Source organism: Aythya ferina (genome assembly GCF_964211825.1).
Source record: "Aythya ferina genome assembly, chromosome: 3".
NCBI lineage: Eukaryota > Metazoa > Chordata > Aves > Anseriformes > Anatidae > Aythya > Aythya ferina.
In genome coordinates this window covers 55,226,104-55,247,629 of record NC_140298.1, presented here as the reverse complement: position 1 = coordinate 55,247,629, position 21,526 = coordinate 55,226,104, and the positions used below count along the sequence as shown (strand labels likewise).

The 21,526-nt window shown below is 38.7% G+C and overlaps 2 long non-coding RNA genes across 2 annotated transcripts in view; both read right to left on the bottom strand.

Moving 5' to 3' along the window:
* The window catches only part of LOC311435135, a 58,546-nt gene that overhangs the window by 22,648 nt on the left and 14,372 nt on the right, over positions 1–21,526 (bottom strand). The window lies entirely within an intron of this gene.
* Positions 1–21,526, bottom strand: part of LOC311435137 — a 30,851-nt gene that overhangs the window by 1,605 nt on the left and 7,720 nt on the right. The gene's annotated exons all lie outside the window — the stretch shown is intronic.

Genomic DNA, 21,526 nt, shown 5'->3' with positions numbered 1-21,526 from the left:
AGCTCAGCTGTTTGGGAGGAGAGGCTATAGGAAGGGAAAGACCTGAGCCTCTTCAGAAATTTTGCACATGTTTAGGATCTTCTCTAAAATAAAACAGAATAACTAAGAATCTATTTTCTTTACAGGGAATGAGACAACCTGTTTGGACCAAACATTTCACTTAATGAATGACAATTACTGCAAGCAAACACTTGCTTGGGTAAAGAAGGCAGAAATTAATTTAAAAAAATATTCTCTGTATTACAGACCACTTCCCGACCTAATGCCGTACTTTGTTTTGAACAGCTTTTATGTGAATTTTCAAGAACATTTTAAATAATAGATGTGCCATAATTACAGCCTGTGTTTCTTATGAGAGGGGGTTTTACTATTCAGATCTTGTCATTTTAAGATCAAAAGATTTCTATTTCAGAACTGTCTTCCTTGCTGAGCTCTAGACAGACAGAATACTTCGTGAGTTGCCACATCCTTAGCTGTTTTAAGCTCTGTTACCATTAAACTAAATACACGTTCCTGAAAATCCCTTATTACACAAGCAGCTTTTTTGCCCTGTTGCCCACAATATTTAATAGAGAAGCCCATATTCCCTCCTAAAAAAATCTAGGGATTGTCTTGTGAGAGGGATACTAGAGGGTTTTCATCTAAAGCCAACTATTGAAAACAACTGATCTAACTGTAGAACTTCAATTTTTATCTGTTTACTTAATCATGTGTATATCCTTTTTTTAAAATTTATTTTCATTTTATTTTTTTTATTATTTTTTTGGCAATGTTTCATGATGTCTTTTTGATCACCAGAGATCCCTGAATTACATGACAGCAATACTTCATTATAGTCTAAGAAACTACGAGGCAAAATATATAAATCAGATTTTCTAAAGATTTTTATTGTTGTTAACCAAGAGAAAGTTTCATCAAGAGAAAGTAGCGGTTCTGCCAAATGACCAAAAATAAATGTTCATAAATCTAGATCCTGTTGTATGAACAACAGCTCATCCAATCTGCCTCGTTAGTCAGCTGTGCAGAACTTACACCTGCTCACACGTAGGGGAGGCAGTGTTCAGGCTGTGAGGAGGTAGTGTCATAGCTAGCACGCGGCTGTTCAAATTCAAGGCCAAAATACAAAAGCAGACTGAGTGCAATCACAGCAATAATCACACAAACTGTTTGCAAAAGCTTCAGCCCAAAATTTTCAAGGGCAAAATCTCTCCAGAGTGTTGATTTTTTCCTATTATGTGTCACTTTAAATGTTGTTAAGAAAACAGACTGCTTCCAAGTGTGGGCTCTGACAAATGAGATGTTTTGGATCAGAATGGAGCTGTATTAGTTCTACTCATGACCTGTCTCTGTTGATGTGCCAGCCTTGATCCATTTGCTTAATCCTCATTAAAATTCCTGCTAGCTTCACTTAAGGTTTTAATGGAACATTCATTTAAGGGGATGTTGCTGCAGGGAAAAGTAGCCCCTATGCCTTCTCTTCCTGAAGCCACATATTGCTGCACTTTGCCATCCCCTCCTCTGAGCTAGCAGCATCAGTTGTGCAGCTGAGTAACAGAACAAATCAGAGGAGATTCAAGCTGAAAGGCAATGTCTCCCCACAGGTTTATTTCCCAGCTGCTCTGCTTTCCTGACTGAGTACATCCCAGCTCCTCAGCTTGTGCTGGCACAGTGCACGAGGTAGGGAAGGGATAGGGACTACTTTTGAGCAGGACTGAAATGCCAGGCAAACCATGGTCTTAGTGAAGACAGATCTGGAGCCTTTGCCTGTAAAAATCATGACCCTAAAGAACAGGAAATCCCATTGCAATTCTGCATGGTTACATAAACTAAATTCTGCAGGCTTTAATCACTACGCACCAAAACTTTTTTGAAAGGCAAAGCTCAATCCACTGAAACATAAAGCTTTAGATGGGTGAATGACAAGAAAGGGAGAAGGATGTGACAATGGCAGAGGTACAAGGATTAATTTTTTGAAAATCATTTTGAAAAATATACCTGACCAAAGTATTATGTTATGAGCATCAGAATCTAATCTTGTAAGACAATGTTTGGAATTAACTTTTACTTCTTATTTTTATTTTTATCATCCTGCTGGCAATCTGTTAGCATTATTCCACTTTACATTTAAAAAAGCCTTCTCATCCATAGCAGATGTTCAGTTTTTCTCCATGTATGTTCTGTAATTCCTCTTAACTCTACTAATAGGCATTATATTCTCAGAATTACAAGTTTTCTTATAATACCTCCATCGTGTCTGTAGTATCCTCTTAAAATCTGCTGAAAGCTTCTACTGCCATTTTCCCTATTTTGAAAAAACAGCATTCAAATATCCTCACTTTTGCAGTATGGGCAGTGGCTGTAATTCCTGGAGTCTCTACTCATTCTGAAATATAAAGTTGAAAGCCTTAACTGGCTTTAATAACTCCAAGTTGTCACAAAAGAAATGGGTTGGCTGTTCACATGGTAAAGAAAAATCTGAGCATGAAATACATATCTGATACTACTTACACTTGCCCTGAAATAGTTTTTTTTTTTTTTTCTATTTTGCATCATATGATAGAAGTCAATATGTGTGATTAATGGCATAAAAAGTAAGGGAAGTATCACAGAATGCCATTTTGTGTCCTGCCAGCCAAATGAACCCATTGGATGCATGCCTCCCATACGATAGGTAGTGGTACGAAAGGTCATATAGTGCAGCAAAACTGCTCCTTAAGTTTTAATTTTTCTAAAACTGGCATTGCCTTTAATATATTTGCTAGCATTTTCTATTCTCCACCTCTACATTCTATTCTTTTTAATAAAATAGTTAGACAGGTAGGCTTTGCACCAATGGCTGTTGGCAAAAACAAGGGTAGAAAGAGCAGAGAAAAGAAGAAATGGATGTTTGCAGTGGGTGAAGAACTTGGATTGACTGAAGGCCCCAATAAGACCAAAATCTTTGTAAAGGACACTATCTCTTCCTGAAGACACACAAACTAAAGTAAAAGATGTCCAGAGTTTGCTGTTTTACACAACACTGCCTGGTCAGAGGCAACACCACAGTTACACAAGTAAGAGTCAGCCAGTTATTAGTTGGTATTGCAGATTTCTGAAAACTGCTGCCTCCTTGGAGGGAATTTTCCAGTGGATACATTTGAAGCCACCCCCAGAGGCCACCCCTGAATCACTGCTGCCTAACAATTAAGGTTTCTTCAACACTACTTGCTCTCAGTCATCTGCATATCCTAGCTTCCATACCTTCGCAGATTTGTCCTTCTACATTCTCAAATAGACTTTGTTCTGATTTCTTAACAGCTAAAACAGCACAGCTGAAACCACGGCTAGCATGATACAAGCTGCCTCTGCCCCCCTGCTTGCTGGAGGAGTCCAGCCGCCCCACTTATTTCTGCATCTGCTCTTATCCCCACTGCCACTCCCAGCAGGGGCACGAGGGAGGTCTGCAACCTGTGCAGAGCCTGGCTGAATGCTGCAAGGGAAGTGATGAGGAGAGCAATTTTAACCATGAATATCCTAATGAAGCTCCTGTGTTGACCTTACACACTTCTGATTAAGCAAATATGCAAATGCAGAGCAGTTCAGAGCTGGATTAACATTCAAAGATTTTTAAAAAGCTACTGTGGCTACATGCAGAGTGACCTTTAGGCCTGCTCAAGTCAGTTAGAATGCAGATGGGGAAAAAGAAAGACATTATAAAGACAGGCTCCATCTCTCTCTCTCTCTCTCTCTTTTTTTTTTTTTTTTCCTTTGAATCTTACAGCCACCATAAAATGGGCCACTGGAGGAACTAAGTATCCAGATCAAGGTTTTACAACTGATGTAGTTTCAGGGCAAGAGATTATTCTGCATCATACCTGGGGATGTCTCTGCCAGTACCTTCCAAAACCAAAAAGTTAACAGAGAGTTTGATCATATCTTGTGGGTTTTGTGCTTTAAAAGATGAAATAGGATAGCTGGTAGGTAAGGATCCAGAGATGGCTTCCCACAGTGCAACTAAGACTCAGAGGGGATCAGGAAATCCAGGGTAAGTAGCATGCTCACCTCATGGTCATAGGAAGGCCATTCCAGGCAACTCTGAGGAATCTACCCTCTTCTACCAGCTGGTGTTCAGAAAGTGAGTATTAGGAGCAAACCCTCTTCTCTTTAGTTAGAGAAAACATCTGTGATGAGGAGATACTCCGTTTGTGCTGTCAGGTGCTATGGTGTTTATATACAGTGGTCTGAGCTGTGGCGTCAAGGCGGGATACCAAGATCCACAGATGCCAGAAGGCAGTTCAAGTCTCATTCTGATAAAAGAAGAGGCTAGACATGGAAAACTACAGGAAGGGAAAGGTTAACAAACACTGTGCCAAGATTTTATGTTAGAACCATCTTTCTCTCAGCAAGTTTTCATTGCCATTCATAGTCAACTGCTCTCACTACAAACACACACCATATTTCTAGGAACATGGCAGTGGAAGAGACCTCATGGGTTCCCAAGACCCTGTGGCTGCAAAAGCCACATTATATTCCCCATTTCCTAAATCAGAGATTTTTGTTGGTGCTGTTCTCACTATTCCCACTGAAAAGCTCTTCTAACAGGGTTCCCTGATAACTGGGATCTCTCTTTTAATTTCCAGCTTCATTGCATTCATAGCTACCTTATCCCATTTGTTCTGAAACCTGACTTTGTCTAATTATTTCCTAAGGCCCATTTTTGTATCAATGTATTGAACTTTCACTAAAAATATTACTTCAGAAGACACCTTAACAATGAAAAATAGTGAAGCAGAATGATACTATAAACCAGGCGATATCCTGTATTTGTATAAACTGTCCTGACTTTAATATTAATGTATATTTTGCCTAGGAATTTAAAAAAAACTTTTCATTCATTTTCAGGCTAGACATGAAAACAAATAACTGTGATAAAAGGCTATGAATATATCCATAGAAAACACATGTGGAACTACACTTTTAGATAACATTTCTGCCATTTTTTCTCAGAAAACATGAAGAGAAGGAGAAGAGAAGGAGAAGAGAAAATTTCCTGTTCTAATTTCCCCTAATATTTTATTAAAAACACTTCTACACTCTTGATCCTATTATAATCATGTGTCTTAATGTAGTATTGTCCATTACTTTTTATTTTTTGCATCATTCATCAAGATGTTACTAAGTTTTGAAGGTCTCGTGGAATATATTTATTTACCTGGTGCATACTTGGGGTTTCAGAACATCTTTACATAGTTGGCAACAAAGTTTTATAATACAGTGCTTTATTTTCTTGCTTTGGAGATAAATAATAAGGATCAAAATTTACGACGGCTCAAAATACTATGTAATGTTCTCAGTAATTTGTTCAAGCTACAGCTAAAAGGCCTAATACCCATTTTTTGTATCTTTGAAGCAATCACACAAGCTTTTTGAATCTACTGACTCTTTGCATGTGCTAGTAATTTTGGAAAGGTTTAGTAGTTATTTTCCAATACTTTGATAAATCAAAGGAAAATAAAAACTTTGACAATGATAACAAGAGCATTTAAAAGCAATAACATGATGCTGTAAGGGGAGCATGCTTCCCTTCTGCTCAGGGAAGTAAAAATAATTCATTTTTTCTGCTAATGATAGAACATTTTTTTTCCTGTGGTTTAATCCCCATCAAGATTTATCTAAAAACTCAAGGAATAAAAATCTGCCACATTTTATTCATTTTATAATGACAGACTTCACATAGGCTCTAAGGCAAATTCTAAAATAGCTCAGACTAATACAATACCAGGCCTGAGTTCTGCAAGAAAGCTGACTGGTCTGTGTTTATAGCAAACCTGAAGATGAATTTTCATTTGAAAATGTGAAACTGAATTTTGTACCTTTACAGGTAGTGGGTCTTCATACTATAAGTATCCTGCTTTATTTCTGCCCAATATGAGAAATTTATATTGCAACAGTGGGATAAATATGGCTGATTGTGCTATGAAGTCTGCTTATGAAGTCTGTAAACCAGAATTAAATACTCCTTATGAAGTCTGGAAACCAGAGTTAAATACTCCTTTTTGAAAACAGTCTATGCTTTAAGAAAAAGAAGAAAACAAAACCAAAAAACCCACCAACAATGGGGCTTTATGAGACATAATTGGGATCAACAGAAATTACTGTAATTCTGAGATATGTTCTATAGTTTTTTAAACCATCCTTTAGTGTTCTGTACCAAAGGCATAATTATACATTAAATTATAGCAGATGGCACCAGAAACCTGTAGAAGCATCATTTGTTAATATATTCTGCTGGGCTTATCCATCAAGGTAGTGAAAGTTGGCATAAATTACACTTTCTTTTGGCTCTTTGGCATGTTGATTGCATTGTGTTACATTCTCTCTGGATTGTACTCTATTCTTACTCTGTAAACTATGACTAAAAAGTCATCTTGCTTAAACCTAATTCAGAAACAGTGAAATCTTTGCATGTCAGAGCCAGAAGCCCCAACGGCTGGTAAGAATCTTAAACGTGTCCACTCAGCTCCTCTTCCTTCTGAACTAGGCAGCCACCCCAAAAAGGGTAGGCTGCCAAGAAGGCAGACTGGGGAGAGTCTGAAGGGAAAGAATGAAAACTAGAAGTGGAATCAGATCCAAGTGGATCCTTTCCATGCAAGTAAACACCAGATGCATGAAAGTCAGCATTTGGATCGGCTCGTTCTGGTGGCGTGGGGCTGAGATGGAGATAAGACGGGCTATGTGCAGTGCCACCACCACGTAGCAGTCCTTCTCCCTGTCCCCTGCCTGGGCACAACATAGACTTGCTTCTCGGGAGGAAAAAAGAGGCAGCCATGTTACCTGCCAGTTACGAGATCAAATTTAGAGCGAGACTTTGAAAACGGTCCTGTACTCTTTGTTTGCTCAGCACCTCTGTGCAATAGCCTCCAGTGTTTGCAGCCACATAACCGAGCTTCCCGCTACAAAGCCCCTCAACAGTGCAGGGAAACAGCAATGCACTTAACTGCAGAAACCTGGGCGAGAGGTAACCTTGTCATGTTTTGTTTGCAGAGCCTTGCAAAGAAGCCAGAGATACCTCTTAGAAGCTGTGTCTTTCGCAGGGGCGGCAGTTAAGGCATCACTGCAGCTGGCATTCAGAGTAAGGGAAGTTGGGGAGCAGGACGGTAAATCCTTACCATTGTTACCTACAGTTAGTCTGGGAGAAGTTGCTCAGACGGGTATTAAGAAAACTAAGCTGTAATGTACCTGTTCTCCAGCAGAGGGTAGCATTCGTATATGGAAAAATGCACCTCCAAAAAGTGCTTTCTGCCGCATATTTTAGAAAAGCTGGGAATCTCAGCCTTTTCCCTTCTAATTAGTTCATAGGTAGATGAACTAATCATCCAATCATCCAATCCTGAACACTTAATAAAATATGGAAAAGTATTATATTAAAAAAGTTAAGTCAAGATTTAAGATTACACATTTAAATGAAAATTATCAGCAATGAAATAATTAAGATTCCAGAAGCAAAGTTGCCTTGAACTCTATATCTAGCTTTCTGCATATTTTAGAATGCAGACAGTATTAGAACATTGATTATCGTGATGATTAAATATAGACCATTTAGGAGCATCTAAATCAATCAATCCCAATCAGAGATGGGGACCTCAATGCAGAAGGTGTTGAACACACACTTGTGTATGTATATCTGTGTGTATAGCAGATCAATGAGACAATGTGTGTTCCAGCAGACACATACCTGAGCAGCTTTATTAAGTCCTCTAGGCCCCTGATTTTTTAAAAAGTAGTGGGAAAATAATCAATTCATACAAAGCAGCTAAATTAATATGATTCTCTGAGCCTTCTCTTTTCTTTTCTTTCTTTTTTTTTTTTTTTTTTTACCCCGCGTTTCATCTCTGCAGTTTCATTCTTTCAGTAATGTAATCTGGCTGCATTAATATATGGCAGAATTTAGCCGGTGTATAGGCACTGAGCCACACCAGAGCTACTCTGCTTATCTGTGCCCCTTCTCCCTTCTAGCTTCTAGCTGTCACTTAGTCTGAATTTATGCCTTTACAACGTGATAGTGCTTAACTTTACAAACAGGGTGGTGCCACCCACTATAAAGATGCTGGAAGACAGGCAGGTGGTTTGGATGTTCCAGTCACAATACACAGATGATTAATCTACAAGGCTGCCATCCTCTCCAAGATGAGAGCTGATTAGGAGATCAAGAAAGATTTCGGGAAGGGTTGCAACATAAAGGGAAGTTAAAGGGACAATTGCTGTTGCTTGAAGCAAAAGCCATGTTTTAAGAGGCTGAATTAACCTCTGGACTTCTGGAGTGCACCCATAGCTGTGTGAGATTTTTCACTCTGTCACACCTGCTTTCCATAGATGTAATTCTTGGTAATGGGTAGAAGCTGACTGACTGAGCAGAGAACAAACTTGCGAATTTTATGTATGGTTTTGTGACACTGACTATCAAATTTACCGATCTTGTGGTTTTTGCCATACTGCAAAATCATGATAAAACATGAATCACAGTGCAACCTGTGGAGATGAGAATATAGCATAAAATGGATTTCTGCTGTGTCTTTTTGATAAAAAAAGATATCGATGTGAAAAAAACTCAAAAATTCAATTGGCTGTGTATGCAACACTTCAGTGTTCAGAATAATAAAGGTCTACACACTTCTAATATATCTGAGAAAAGAAAAAGATCTGTTGAAAAACTAGGGTTTAATATCCAGGTCAGTGATATTTTATTCCAAAATCTGCAGCACTAACTTCATCCATGTGACAAAAATTCTCTTGATTTCAATGTGAACAATCCTGTAGAAGGGTTTGCAAAACCAGGGCCTGAGGATGAATAGAAAAGGGAAATTAGAAGTTAATTGAAAGGAAAACAGATGTTGAAGAAAGATGGGCAACAAAAACATACAGAAAGAGAGAGAGAATAAACAAAATAACTGGAAAAAAAGGAGGGGGAAAAAAAGAAGGATGACATGGAAAAAAAGAAAACAATTTGATGCAATATATATTGTGGAATTTAGACATGTTTCATAAATACATTATCTAGATAGCTCAGAAAACCACATACATGTCATTGCATTCTTTTCTGCTGAAAATGTCTGTTTTAAATGTATGGTATTTGTAATCTAATGATCACAGTAGTTTAAAATCCCCCCAATGTGATAAAGTAAAATGCTGCTTATTTGCTTCTTTTATACTCTAGCACTTCTTCCTTTTAGTTATTACTTTTCCTTCCCCAAGAACTCCAATTAAAGAACAGAAAATCTGATATACTCAAATGTTAGCTTTTTCAAACCTGCAGGTGCACCTGTGCCCCCAAAAGCTCATCTGATTTTTCCAGTTCCAACTGGTCCAATGAAAGATAACAGCTCTGCCTGGAAATTTTGTCCTGCATACAGCGAAATATCAGTGTGATGTGCTGTGACCTTCCTTTTTTCCTCCTGATGCATTCAAAGTTTCTTACACATTCCACAGGCCTTGCAGGTGCCTTAATGACTCTATCCCACAGTGACACCTGGCTTCCCCCAAACCTACTTTCAGCCTGTTCTTTATCCTTTTTTTTTTTTTTTTTTTTAGATACTCTGGGGCTCCCCACCCCAGCTACCTTCCAGTGCACAGAGTACAAATGACCTCTCTCAACTTGTGCTCCTCCTGTTCCCCAAATCCCTTGCCTGTTCTGTCACCTCCTTTGACGTATCACACTTGGAATACAAGCTCTCAGAGACTCATTGTGTATTCTTTCTCACTCGCTTGTACAGCACTGAATAAAGTGGTACCTGGATCCTTAGTCAAGGTTCCTGTGTATTATTATGATCATACAAATAGGCTACTGGGAAAATGTAGAAAGTTCTTCTTTCAGAGACTGCAATTAGTTAAGGATGAATATGTTCATCCTTATAAGTGGTACATTCATTCACATAAGTGCTGGAGTCATATCAATTAGGCTAATTCACTTGAGTAAAGTTATACTTAAGTATTTGTAGGACTGAAGCTACACTTCCATTGAGAACTCTACCTTTGACAATTATCACAAACACCTACATGTTGCTACAGGGGAAAACTCAAATTAAATTGCAATCTGTTATAGATAATAGAGATGAGAATGCTCCCAGTCCACAATTCTGAGACATCCAAGGAAAAAGCATCTGCAAGAAAAATATTCAATTACCACCCTTTCCTCACAAAGGAATACAAGGCTCAAGAAACCCAACAACTTAAAGAACAAAAACAATGTTGGAATTGTTCTCTGAAAGAGACTGGCCACACAACCCACCTGCAAAAAACTCCACAAAGACATTTGATAAGCTTGCCATGCAGAAGGCTTATCCTTTTTTTTTTTTTTTTTTGAGGTAGAGGATGATTTTAGCCTTGAATCACATACTCCTTTAAGAGGCAGAAATAATGAAGTGAAAAACAAAATTAAGAAGCTTCAGTATGCATGCAGGAAAATCTACTTCACTAGAGAAGGAGAGAAAAAGAAATGAACTCTTCTGCTAAACTCATTTGTCATTCCTTGCAGAATACCTTGCAGAGGCAAGGCATACAGGATCTTGTGCTGTCCATGGAGGCTCCGAACACAGCGAAGGACATGGCTTTATTGATATCTTGTTTTTACTTTCACCTCTGCAATGGCACAGATTGTATCAGAAAGTTTTAAAAGCAAAATAGAGGTTAGATCCATTTTCGATACTCTAAATTAAAAGAATAAATGAATCACCCAACTGTAGTTAATGGGCAATTAACATAATTCTGGTCCGGTGTAGCTGAAAGATAATGAAAAAGCTGATTGCAAATGAACCAGCAGTAATGTGGGAGGTCATAATAGTCCCATAACTCTGAATGAGAAACCAATTTCTCCTCTAACACTAGATGCTTTGATTGGTGAAGGGCTTTATCATACTATGAAATTTGCCCATGATAGTGTGAGATATATAAAAAAAAAAAAAAAAAAAAAGCTTCTGCTGTGCAAGGAGTGGATGGCTTACAGAGCAGGTAATCTGAGCAACTACATGAGCCTGTACTAGCTATCATAAACTAGAGGGTAATTAGGAGTGCAATGGTGAATAGAGAGGAGAGAAGCATATATCTGAGTAATGAGTTCACAACTGTACTACAACAGGGCAACACACCACCAGGGGAAATGCAGCAGGGTGTCAGACTCTGCTCCAGCCTGGAGACTGGATGTGCTGATGCCCTCTAACTTGGCCCACCTCCTGGAGACTGCCTAATCTCTTTGTGCTCAATTTGTTCTTAGTTAAGGAAGGAGTAATGGGGTGGGATGAATTCCACCCACAATGCTTTTCTCTTCTCTCCACTTACCATCTATGTCCTGATCCTATTAAAACTTAAGATCTTGTTCAGCAAACTGTCATCAGATAAAGTAAATTACATTTAATGCTAGTGGTAATGCTCTGAAAATCAAGAGAACAATTGTGTCTAGGGCAAGGACCGCCTCTTTCCCTAGAATTTTAAGTAAATCTATATTTAGCCCCTTTGTGGCTTTTGAGGGGGAAAAAAGGTAATCATGTTAGAACACTGTAATGGTAAATGAATCTATGTCCTAGAAGCAGATGGCACATTAATAGGGTGAAGACACAGAGAAAAAGAGAGCTAACCCTCAAAACTGTCTTTGTTTTTGTTGTTTTTCATCATTGTTCCTATGTCTTTTTTACCAGTCTGAATAAAATAACAGTAGATTTAATACAGAGGACTTAATCCTAATGCCAGACTTTATATCATGGCAAATCAATAGGTTATTGCTGCATTATGTTATGTGTAAAATAGATAAGGTAAATAGATAAATTGACAGCACTTAACACTCAGAAATATTTAGCATAGCAGAGTGCACAGGTTGCAAATGACTGTTCTAGGTAGATTTTTATGTCACCTTTTGCACCACTGTCCTAATGCTAAACTAAGGTGGTAACAGAAGTCACTCAGTCATTTGAGATGACTTAATCTTCCTGGCATGCAGGGATACATGCAACTCTGACAAGGAATCACCAATGCATATGCTGCCAGTCAGAGTCAGTAGGTACCTCTAGTTCATTCACTCAGATTGGTATAACCACCTTTGTGGGGCCTGTAACATAATAAATAGAATTGGGTTCATCATGGAAAAAGCATATATACCAACTAACATATTACTATCTCTCCTGCCCAACCATCTATATAACACCTCTCAGGAAAAAAAAAAAAAAATCAGTATTAGTTTAAGTAAGGGCAGGTAATAACTTTAATTCACTCGGGAAAATCAACATTGCTTTTATAACGGAGTGTCTTATCTTCCAAGCTTACTGGAGTTCTCTACAGAGATTGATGCATATATGGATGGTGTTTATTCAGCCGACATAATCTATGTAGATCTCCAAAGGACTTCTACAGGATCCTTCACAAAAGTTTTTTAAGAAAGCTAGGCAGTGGTGGAACAAAGGGAAAGATGTCTGTATGGATAACAAACTAGTTAAAGGATAGGGCATAGAGAGGAAAACTGAAGAGGTGTTTTTTCAACAGGGTGCATTCCACCCTTGGAGTTGCAATGGGGTCTGATCTGGCACCTGAGACAGTCAAGGCTTCACAAATCATTGGGGAAAGTGGGTGAGAAGTGAGTTCAGGAAGTCTGATGGTGATACAGAGTTACTCGAGGTAGCAAGGACAAGCAGTGGCCAAGAGAAAAAAAAAAAAAAAAACACCTTATGAGGTTGAGTGGCTGAGCAACTAAATGGCAAATGAAATTCAATGCAGATAAATGGAAAGCAATGCATGTTGGAAAAACAGTTCTAACTCCACATATTAATATGATGGAGTTGATCATTACCAATTAGGAGATAGATCTGGTCTTATGATAGATAGTCTTATGAAAATGTCAACCCGATGCTCAATAGCAGTCAAGAAGGAAAGTCAAATGTTAAGAAATTATTAGGAAATAAATGGAGAACAAAACAGAGAACATCACTGTGCTGCTATGGAAAAGAATCACTCAAGCCCAGGTTGAATACTTTGTGCTGAATACCATCCTGTCTCTTTTCAAAGGGATACAGGTAAAAGGGGACATTTCAGAGGAAAGCAACAAAGATGGCAGGAAACTGTAGAGCAGCCTTCATGTTATGAAAAGTTACTCAGCAACTACAACAGGGGATGCTAGCACATTTAATTCTGGAAAAAGTATGACCTGTAAGAACATGACAGAAGCCTGAGAAATGATGAATAGAATGGAGAAGATGGATCTTGATCCTTCCCATAAGAGAACTGGGGAACATAGAATTAAGATAGTAGGAACTGTATTCAGAACAAACATAAGTACTTCTTTGTGCAGTAAGTGGTTAATTCACTGCTTGCTGATGCTGTAGATGCATGAAATAAATGGGGATACTATACAAGTAGGAGAGTTACTGAAAATACAGAGACCACGTCAATTCAGGATGTCCCTTGAGGTGGGCATTGCTGGAGGCTGGGAGAGCAGAAAGAGGAAACGTCACGCAGAGACAGGTGATGGGCTAGAAGTGCCTTTGGTCTTACTAGTAAGAGCGCTCAGTATGATCTTACCTTCTAACAGATAGCCCCATCTGGGATATTAAAAATCTGGTTGACTGACTAAAATGAGAGAGGAAAAATAACACACGTGACATGATTCAGAGAAGTGGTAGGCTTCTCAAACTTTATGTCAATACTGATTAAGGATAACTAGTAGCTACAGAAGTAAGCCCTTTAAGAAAATTATATAGCTTCACATATTTCTTAACTCATATCAATCAATCTCATCGTTTTCTTACTACATTAACAGGACACTTCTTCTAACAGAGAGAGATACTTTTCCTCCTCCTGCTTTCCAATGAATTATGACAGAGATCACCTCATCTGGTGATCTGGGACAATTTGCCAGGCTCTCCCATAATCTTCCAGTGTATTCTCTATCTTGAAGAAATATTTATACTTTGTTCACTATAATGAAATCTGAATGATTTCAGATAATGAAGCCAACTGGGAAAGAAGAAAATGATCTATATTTGAACGAAGACTTGGGGGGGATGACACTATATAAAAGAGACTTGAATGTTATAAAGATGACATCACCAGATGGAGCTGTTACTTACAGTCCTCTAAATTCTCTTTCTTTGAATGCAGGGACCTTCTTGATTTTAAGACCTATATACTGCTTAATTTTATGGAATAATTTCTGTACACCGGACTGTGGGAAGCAGCAGGGCAGTTCACTCCCTGTCCCAGTCAGCGTCTCTGCCAGAGCCGTTACTCTGGAAACTCTTTGGTGCTTCTCAATGAAGAAATTGCCTGAACCCTGACTACTCTTTACACAAAGAAAATACTACAGGTGTAGTGTAAATAAAGTATCCTACACAAGTACAACAACCAGTGTCTTCCACACTGATTTCACCCTATAATGGCAAGCTCACCTGCAAGGCTCTATATCCATCGCTGCTTTGGCAGCAAGACAAGCAGCTACAGCAGACCCATACACAACCTTATCGATTCTATCTCTCCTCCTGGTCTTTCCAGAACACTGCTTGAGATGGGAGCCTCTCTCCCATTTTTCTTGCTATAGATCTGCTTATTCTTTCTGTTATCAGTGCTCCCAATATGCATTATCTCTGTGCATTATCGGTTACAACAAAGCCAAAAGAAGAAAAGCTCTCACTGTAAAATATTAAACTTAAAAAACTGGCTTATCTGATCAAAAGCTTTGGCTCTTTCCCAGGGAAAGAGCAGCCTTTGGTTTATTGCCCAGAGAGAAGCCTATTCTTATTAATCAAGGCACCTCAGCGCATTATTCAATGAACAGCCATGCTTAGTGAAACCGGCCTGGTTGCTGCCTCTGTGGCACTTGCTGTATTTAGAGAAGAGACTGTAGAGACTGTATTTAGAGAAGGTATCACAACCTTGGCAAAAACAATCTCCTCTTCGTTAAATTCTTGCCTGTACCAGAAGCCATCACAAGGCTTTAAATTCTATTTTGGAATTCTATTTTTAGAGTTCAAGTGGGATTTATATGGTGCTTCGACCTGACACAAGCTTTCTGCACAAGGCTGAATTTAGCCTTGTATGTCCTCACAGCTGAAATTGCTGACTATAAGAAATTGAGGAGGGCTTGTTCTACATGTGTCTAATAGGCTACTGTGTATCTTAAATGTAGGACTTCCATGATGACTAAAATTTCACCAAATGCTTGTAGCACGATAAAAAAGACAAATGATGTTTGCAAGTTCAGCTCTCATTGTCAGCAGCATCTGTGCTTCTTTAGTGACTGCTGCAGAAAAATACCAAAACCTTATTTTAAGAGTAAATGAAAGAAGATTCCCAGATTATTTACAACTAAGAAAACTGTCCCCTTTTCAGCCTAGTGTATGATCATGCTGCCGTCAGCCCTGGCTCCCTTCCCTTGCATAAATTTTGAACAGTTGGCCAACTTAGAAGGGCACGGGGGAGAAGTCTCATGGATATTAAGCTTCTTTGAGTTTCACTAGGTAGGGGAGAGAGATTACTAATATCCCACTGACAGAAACATGTTTAAGCCATATCAGATACTAGGGAAGGCAAACAGGAGCATAGCAAGACATAAATATAGAAAATCAGATGACGTTGATTTTGTCGCTCAAGGATAGTATGGACAGAACAGACAAATGGGAGATCAAGATCTATTTGCTCACAAAGTTGTTAGTTTTTTGTGCTGTAATATTTGTGGTTCCAGGTGCAGATGCAAACTGGGCAGCTGTGGATGTAAACCCTTAATATAAAAATATGGATTAAAGAATCAGTCTTGAATGTCTTGCCTAAGTTCAACCAATGACGGGAACAATTACAAACGCTGCTTCAAACTGCCTGGTCTAGATAAATTTCTGTTCCAAGCCTGAGCTGAGGTAATGAAAAATATTCCCAGGATGGTCTCAATTTCATAACTACACATTAGGCATAAACAAGAAAAAAACAAAACACCGCACACACACAAAACAAAACATGAAATGAAGCCAAACCATTCACAGCAGTAGAATAAAGCAATGAAGAATGACAAAACCAATGAAGAAATCCACAATGTGTTTGCCTGCGCCTCACAGTAATTAATGCTTTTTGAGATATTAGATAAACTTTTCTTTGTTGTAATAGAAACAGATTTCCCAGATCTCCTATTTCAGCTCTCAAGCTCCACCTTTTCCCAGCTTTGTCTGAAATTAGCCACATTTTCTACCACTTTAATAAACGTGGAATACAATTTGGAAATTATCTGTTTGCATCAGCACTGGCAATGAACAATAGCTCAAATTTTGAGAGTCAAGGCTTCAATAATAAGGCCTGATTTCCTTAGCAATCAGATGCATACACATGCATACACACACACGCACGCACGCACACCACATGTCTTTGTGAATAGGGCCCAAAACAGCTGCAACCTTCCAGAAATTAATTGGATTCTGGATCATTTGCATTTTTATATAGTATACCAACAAAAGATGGAGATAGCAAGTTTATTAATGTGAAAAAAGAGAGAGAGACAGAGAGGGAGGGAAAGTGAGCATTTTGGTTGAACCGCTAATCCAAATTTTAATACACGCAGTTCCCATTCACCTTACAATGCTGCAGCAGATCCTCTAAGGTGGAAATTGATATGCAGGTCTAAACTGCAGGCAGCTGTTAAGGACTCCTACTGATGCCTAGGGCCTTTACAGTTCCTCATCTGGGTAGGCATTATGATTTGATAATGGCCATTTTCAGACAACACCCAAGGCAATTCCAGGATTTGCTGTCACAATAGACACACTGAAAATAAAGTCAGTGTAAATAGATTAAGAAATTGACAGAATAACAAGGCAGAAAGAATTAGAATGAATACACAAATGGCAGATGACAACTCAATGCATTGTGCTGCAGAGATGGGATAAGGAAAGTGGAGCTGGAGGATTTATCTGCTGACTGTATGCCTTCAACCTGCTTCCTGACTGTGTGGATGTTTATTTCAGTGAGAAATGAAATCTTTATTAGGAGATTTCTTATCTCTCTTGCTGCCCATTGAAAAACTTCCTTTCTGCTCAACTGAAAGCTCCTGATCTGTAGGGTGCCCAAGAAAGGTAAATATTTTTCAGGTACACAGCTAGTGATGAGGGGGCAAAATTGACACCCCCACTCCACTTGGGAACAGGAATAAGTACTGAGGACTCAGTGGCCCTCAACTCCTATGGGTGTTGAGGTGAACATCAGGTGACCAGGGCTTTATATTACATGATTCATTTACAATTTTTTTTGCAAACCTTTATCAGAGTTTTTTTTTTTTTTTTTTTTTTTTTTTTTTTTTTGTTTTTGTTTTTTTTTTGTTTTTTTGTTTTTTTTTTTTTTGGGGGGGAGGTGGGGAGGTGTAGTGCATGAACTTACCTGTGGAATCCCTTATTTAATGTCTTTTCTTCTGCTATAAATAGATGGAGTTTCATTGATTCATTTTTAATGTGATTGAGATTTAATCTCTGCCGAACAGATGGAGAAAAAAACACCTCCTAGCTCTGCTCAACCCAGCCTAAACAACCAAATCATACGTGAGTAAACCAGGTACCAGACTAATTTGTGAAATACTGAATATGACTTCATGTGCAGAATAACTGTGACTATCAAATCGTTTATTGGATGCTCTGTGCATGGTAGACCCAGAACACATTGAAAGATGGACTATTGGTTGAGGACAGTAGGTTGTTGGGTAAGGAAGGGAGAAGAACTGCTACAAGGATGAAAATGAAACTCAGTGCTGTGTTAGTGCTCAGCTGGGTAAGGATCCAGGGAACTTCAATTCTATGTCAGTGCAGTAAGTGCTTCCCAGGACTGTAAGACACGGAGCACAACTTTTCTCTTGGCTCATGGAAAATAAACTGGATGGGAGCACACAGTAAGCCAGAGCATATAGCAGTGAAATGTCCATCTACTTCGACTATGGCAGAGCTTTGATTGGTACCAAAGGAGACACTGAGGTAAAGGGCACTGCTGGGAGGAAGAAATACAGAATAACCTCTTCCCCCGTGGAGCTACGAAAGCAGCAAGTTGCATCCTTGAGTAACCTGCCCAGCTCTACTGTTTCCTTCAAGCCCTTCCCTATTTACCTGTTTTTCTAAAATCACTGAGAAGCCTTAAAAAGCCTCTGGCACTTGAACAAGGCAAATTCTGAGCCCTCAGTGCAGGGTATTCACCCAACACATCTTGGGTAATCTGGCAGGAGCTTAGGCTCATCTTGAATAAAATACTTAGTTTTGCTTGACTTCATGGGTATTAAGCCAGTACTTAATTAAAAAGACAGTGTTGTATTGAATAAGGAACAAGATTGTATGTGTGGTTTACATAAATAATAATTAAATCTTTTGTGATTTTATACATACTTATTATCTTACGTGAATCTCATGTATGTAACTTTTCCATCAAATTCTGTAACATAATGAAACAACCTTTCATTTCCCTACCTTTTTCTTCCTTTCCTTCCTCCACATTTCTTTTCCCCAGTAAGGAGCATCCTACATTTTCTGTGGTTTGACCACTTCTGTATAAAGTTTGACCACTTCTTCTATATAAACTTTGACTGCAGCCCCCACTTATATCACAGATCCTTCCTTTTCTTTTTCATTTTCTCTTTGTTTTCTTCCCTCAGGTGTTGTTTTTCATCCTCCCTTTTGGTTGTTCTTAACCACTCCCGTTTCGCCCCACTACCCTTTTTCTCTATTTCTCTCCTCTTATTCTGCTTAAATTACAACCACTCTTTATTCAGTTTTTATACTGAGCATCTATGGACCGTGGTCTTCCCCATTAATTTGTGTACCCAAATCCTACAAGGTTAGAAAAAGAGAAGGTGATTTTAGCTTTGGCCAGAGAAATGAGAAATCAGGCATCAAGAAGGAAGTGAAAGGGATGACCTGCCACAGAGCCTTCCAGCATGGGGAAGAACGAAGTAGTAACAGTTAAGAAAGGAAGAGGAAGGAAGAGAAGATTTCCATGAAGAATGTGGGAAAAGAACAGAAAACAAGGCAGTGGGGACGAAATACAGTGATACTATTTTTCTTCCCAGGTTCAGTGTTCCTTCATTTTTGAAGGACCTGAAGCTGCAAGGAGTGCAGAACTCCATTTTGCTGTAAATCAATCCTGTTAAATGAAATACCTTCATTATAGCTAGCATGCCAACATTTAGAAATGAATCAGAACCATGGCCAACATCTTTCTGGCTGAATAAACAGATATAGCGAGACACATTACTGAATGATAAAGTATCTCAGCACACACCAAGCCCTTATTTATCTATTTTTGTTACCCTTAGCAGAAAGCCTGCCAAGGTATTCTGATAGGACCAAAAATCCAGGAAAGCAATACTTTTATAACTAGGCAAATCTTTTCCATGGCACAAATCACTGTATTTGTACTGCCTAGGGACTTGCTAATTTTCTGCTTTTGAGACAGACAAGAAATGCAAGAAGTGTAAGCTTGACATCCTGGCCCCAGTGAAGCCAAAAGCAGTACCTCCATTTAACTTCTATGGGGCTAAGAACAGCTAATTTCTAACTGAAAGGGAGCTGACTGAGTGCAGTCTCTGTGATCTAATTTAGATGGATTCAAACAGCACCAGAGGAAAAATGGCAGAAAGCTGATTAATATTAGGGCAGGAATGATGCAGAAACTACAGGTAGGGCAAGAAAGGTCCCGAGATGAGAGAGTGGGGGAGAAGGGATGCAGATAGGAGTGGAAAAGGAGCAGAAGAGGATCAAACATGTCAGGAGCTGCAGATGAGGAGAAAAAAAAAGGGCATAGTTAATGAAGACTCAGAGCCACTATATGCAAAGTAAAGATGGTTGCCATCAGGTAGGCTGAACTGAGGGCCCTGACAGGAAAGGGTGAGACCTTTGTGTCTATGGAAAGAGAGAGGTATTCTGTGTTTGTGCTTGGAACCTGACACAATATCATCATAGCTCTGCATCTGCTCACTTCGTAACTATAAAATCCATTGTGTTTGTTCATTTTTGCTTGTTTGTTTTTCGAAAAGTATGAAACTTAGTTAAATTTTAAATATTCAACATTTATAGCACTCATCTTCTGTATGTCAATGGCGCCACAGTTGAAGTCTCTCTGGAGACTGCCTCCTCTGGGATGAGGAGGCAATAGCAGGGGCAGCTCTGCTCACATGAGCAGCTGTATTTCACCTGTTAAAATCTTGCAATGCTTCTCCAAGCAGAAACACAAATATTAACCTGCTGCTTCACTAGGCAATATAAATTTATTAAATTATTTTATTTTCCATATTGAGAAAGCACTAATAAAGCACTGATTTCTCTCCCTGAGAGGTAGCAAGAGAGAAAAGTTGTTAAATCATCAGAAACAAACCCTGGTAACAGAGAACTGCATTTGATATTCATTTTCTATTGTCCAGTCAGAACTATTTTATATTCCCAATGGACAGGTCACCTGCTAATCCTTCTGGGAGTATACTTCATTATTCCTAATGTCTTAACTTTACGGTAAGGTAATACTTCTTTCTCCTGAGCATCTACATCCTTTAAACATTTGCAGCTTGTTACAGTTCATCCCAGTTACCCTTTCACAAAGTTGCGTGGACATGGCTGTGTTAATTTTTCCAGGCTGGTTCATCTTCCTGTTGTCCTTCTCAAGATTTCCCTTAGTTTACCAGTTGTGCTCCACCAACATGCTAAATCAAACACATGCCCAGTACTCTAGCCAGGCTACAACAAAACTGCACACAGAGGGCTATTAAGACAGTGCTCAGTGATGCACAGCTTTTGCACATGCAGCCTGAAATTATGCCACGCTTCATTGCAACTGTGTTATGCTACATATGCATGCTTAATTTTCTGTTCACTATTACCTCTTAACAATATGGAAGACAGTGGTATAAGGCTATTCAGCTGATTTACACCCTTTCTGAGCAAGGCTTGAATGCTGATAATGATGTCATTAAAAAAAATCTGAAATCTGAATTGAGCTACTGGGGACTTCACCCAGAAATTCTTTTTTTCCTTTTTTTTTTTTTTTTTTTTTTTTTTTTTAAGGGCTGTTATATTATGAGAGGTCTGAAGTTTAGCAAAATATTTACCTTTTGGAGCTAACAGTTTCACTTAATGGAAATCAGGTTTTTGCTTTGCACATTTCAAAGAAAGCCTGCTTAGATCTTAAGCTACCTGAACAAAAGAAACAGTTTTTTTTTTTTTTTTTTTTTTTTTACTAATTAGTAAACAATTCTAATGCTCCAGTGGACATGGCTAATTCAAGAAGGACTTGAAATTAAAGACTAAAATTGGGATTGTACATAGGCTTGGTAAAGAGTTTATACAGTGCACTCTTGGGACATTATCAACGGTGCATTGTTGCATACAAAAGTGAAAATTCTGACAGTAAATACATACCTAGGATCTTTCAAAATGCTACTTATCAGAAGAAAATACTCCTTAAATAAATAAGCATAGATTATTTCAAATAGAGTACTGTGCTACCAGCCACAGCTTTTTATACCATTCTTCCTTCAGATGCACAGAGGAGGATCTGGCTGGAACAATCT